The 3,772-nt window shown below is 33.7% G+C and overlaps 1 non-coding gene across 1 annotated transcript; it reads right to left on the bottom strand.

Annotated features, from left to right (window-relative positions):
* Positions 1 to 3,141: 3,141 nt before the first annotated feature.
* On the bottom strand, positions 3,142 to 3,250 carry LOC127742778 (small nucleolar RNA R71). The gene has a single exon (XR_008004183.1). It is a non-coding gene; the product is annotated as a small nucleolar RNA R71 (small nucleolar RNA).
* Between the last annotated feature and the right edge of the window lie 522 nt (positions 3,251 to 3,772).

The following is a 3,772-nucleotide window of genomic DNA, read 5'->3' as shown; positions in this document are numbered from 1 at the left end:
AAAGTGTAAATAGAACTTTTTACTATTGTACTAGTGTCAAATCTTTGGTGTCAGTTTTAATCTATTGTTCATCTTAGGAGACTATTGATCACGTTTTGGAGGTTGGCCTCTCGGCCATGCCTGGACCACTGTCACTTATGTATTTTCAAAGGTGGAGTTTCTACACACCATAGATTAAGGTGTGGAGCTCTGTTGTACCTCAAGTATTAATGCAATTACTACTATTTTCTATTCAATTCAGCTAATTCTTATTCTAAGATATTCGTTGCACTTCAACCTGATGGATGGGATGATCCGTGACACTCATCATCATTCTCACCTATGAACACGTGCCTGACAACCACTCCCGTTCTACCTTAGATCAAGCGCATATCTCCTGGATTCCTTAATCAGAATCTTCGTGGTATAAGCTAGAACTCATTGGAAGCATTCTTGAGAATCTGGAAGGTCTAAACCTTGTATGTGGTATTCCGAATAGGATTCAAGGATTGAATGACTGTGACGAGCTTCAAACTCGCGATTGTTGGGCGTAGTGACAGACACAAAAGAATCAATAGATTCTATTCCGACATGATCGAGAACCGATAGATGATTAGCTGTGCTGTGACAGAGCATTTGGACCATTTTCACTGAGAGGATGGGAAGTAGCCATTGACAACAGTGACGCCCTACATACAGCTTACCATAGAAAGGAGTATGAAAGATTGGATGAAGGCAGTAGGAAAGCAGAGATTCAACAGGAACAAAGCATCTCCATACACTTATATGAAATTCCCACCAATGATTTACATAAGTATTTCTATCTTTATTTTATGCTTTATTCATCTTCATTTTCAAAAACCATTATAACCATTTGAATCCGCCTAACTGAGATTTACAAGATGACCATAGCTTGCTTCATACCAACAATCTCCGTGGGATCGACCCTTACTCACGTAAGATATTACTTGGACGACCAAGTGCACTTGCTGGTTAGTTGTGCGAAGTTGTGACAAAGTGTGATTAACGTTTGAGAGCTCCAAGTCTTTGGCACCATTTTTGAGGATCACAATTTACGTGCATCAAGTTTTTGGCGCCGTTGCCGGGGTTTGTTTGAGTTTGGACAACTAACGATTCATCTTGTTGCTCAGATTAGGTAATTTTCTTTTCAAAAAGTTTTCAAAAATCTTTCAAAATTTTTTTTCTTTGCTTTCGTTTTTCCACAATTAATTTTCGAAAAAACCAAAAAAAATTAATAAAATCATAAAAATAAAAAATATTTTGTGTTTCTTGTTTGAGTCTTGAGTCATTTTTTAAGTTTGGTGTCAATTGCATGTTTTTAAAATTTATGCATTTTTTTCGAAAAATTCATGCATGGTGTTCTTCATGATCTTCAAGTTGTTCTTGATAAGTCTTCTTGTTTGATCTTCATATTTTCTTGTTTTGTGTCTTTTGTTGTTTTTCATATGCATTTTTGCATTCATAGTGTCTAAACATGAAAAATTTCAAAGTTTGGTGTCTTGCATGTTTTTCTTTCTTGAAAATTTTTCAAAAATAAGTCTTGATGTTCATCTTGATCTTCAAAGTATTCTTGGTGTTCATCTTGACATTCATAGTGTTCTTGCATGCATCATATGTTTTGATCCATAATTTTTATGTTTTGGGTCATATTTGTGTTTTTCTCTCTCATCATTAAAAATTCAAAAAAAATATCTTTTCCTTATTTCTCTCATAAATTTCGAAATCTTTGGGTTGACTTAGTCAAAAATTTTTAAAATTAGTTGTTTGTTGTTAGTCAAGTCAAGATTTCAATTTTAAAAATCTTATCTTTTCAAAACTTTTTCAAAAATCAAATCTTTTTCATTTTTCTTTTATATTTTCGAAAATTTTTAAAATTTATTTTCAAAATATTTTTCTTAATTTCATTTCAAATTTTCAAAAACTTTACTAACAATTAATGTGATTGATTCAAAAATTTGAAGTTTGTTACTTTCTTGTTAAGAAAGGTTCAATCTTTAAATTCTAGAATCATATCTTTTAGTTTCTTGCTAGTCAAGTAATCAATTTTAATTTTAAAAATCAAATCTTTTTCAAAATAAATTTCAATCATATCTTTTTCAACCATATCTTCTCAAATTATATCTTTTTCAAAATAAAAAATATTTTCTAACTTCTTATCTTTTCAAAATTGATTTTCAAATCTTTTTCAACTAACTAATTGACTTTTTGTTTGTTTTACTATTTCTTATCTTTTTCAAAACCACCTAACTACTTTCCTCTCTCTAATTTTTGAAAATTACCTCCCTCTTTTTCAAAAATTCTTTTTAATTAACTAATTGTTTCAAATTTTAATTTTAATTTTATTTCTTCTCTTATTTTTCGAAAATCACTAACTTTTTTTTCAAAAATAATTTTCGAAATTCTCCCCCTCTCATCTCTCTCTATTTATTTATTTAATTACTAACACTTCTCTTCATCTTAAAATTCGAACCCTCTCTTCTCTTCTGTGTTCGAATTTCTCTCTTCTTCATTCTTATTCTTCTTTTTTTCTACTCACATAAAGGAATCTCTATACTGTGACATAGAGAATTCCTCTTTCTTTTCTGTTCTCTTCTTTTTCATATGAGCAGGAGCAAGGACAAGGACATTCTTGTAGAAGCAGATCGTGAACCTGAAAGGACTCTGAAGAAGAAGCTAAGAGAAGCTAAAGCACAACAATTCAGAGAAAACCTTACAGAGGATCTCGAAAAAGAAGAAGACGTGGCTGAACCCAATAACAATGGTGGAGGCGCAAGGAGGATGCTTGGTGATTATACTACACCTACTTCTAACTTTTATGGAAGAAGCATCTCAATCCCTGCCATTGTAGTAAACAATTTTGAGCTGAAGCCTCAACTAGTTGCTCTAATGCAACAGAACTGCAAGTTTCATGGACTTTCATCAGAATATACCTATCAGTTTTTAACTGAATTCTTGCAGATCTGTGATACTATTAAGACTAATGGAGTAGATCCTGAAGTCTATAGGCTCATGCTTTTTCCTTTTGCTGTAAAAGACAGAGCTAGGACATGGTTGGACTCACAACCTAAAGATAGCCTGGATTCTTGGGATAAGCTGGTCACGGCCTTTTTGGCCAAGTTCTTTCCTCCTCAAAAGCTGAGCAAGCTTAGAGTGGATGTTCTGACTTTCAAGCAAAAAGATGGTGAATCCCTCTATGAAGCTTGGGAAAGATACAAGCAGATGACCAAAAAGTGTCCTTCTGACATGATTTCAGAGTGGACCATTTTGGATATATTCTATTATGGTCTATCTGAGTTCTCTAAGATGTCACTGGACCATTCTGCAGGTAGATCCATTCACCTAAAGAAAATGCCTACAGAAGCTCAAGAACTCATTGACATGGTTGCAAATAACCAGTTCATGTACACTTCTGAAAGGAATCCTGTAAATAATGGGATACCTCAGAGGAATGGAGTGCTTGAAATTGATGCTCTGAATGCCATATTGGCTCAAAACAAAATGTTGACTCAGCAAGTCAACATGATTTCTCAGAGTCTAAATGGATGGCAAAAAGCATCCAACAGTACTAAAGAGGCATCTTCTGAAGAAGAAGCTTATGATCCTGAGAACTCTGCAATGGCAGAGGTGAATTACCTGGGTGAACCCTATGGGAACACCTATAATTCCTCATGGAGAAATCATCCAAATTTCTCATGAAAGGATCAACAAAAGCCTCAACAAGGCTTTAACAATGGTGGAAGAAACAAGCTTAGCAATAGCAAGCCTTTTCCAT

The sequence above is a fragment of the Arachis duranensis genome, chromosome 1, assembly GCF_000817695.3.
Source record: "Arachis duranensis cultivar V14167 chromosome 1, aradu.V14167.gnm2.J7QH, whole genome shotgun sequence".
NCBI classification, from domain to species: domain Eukaryota; kingdom Viridiplantae; phylum Streptophyta; class Magnoliopsida; order Fabales; family Fabaceae; genus Arachis; species Arachis duranensis.
This window is presented reverse-complemented; position numbering and strand designations above follow the sequence as displayed.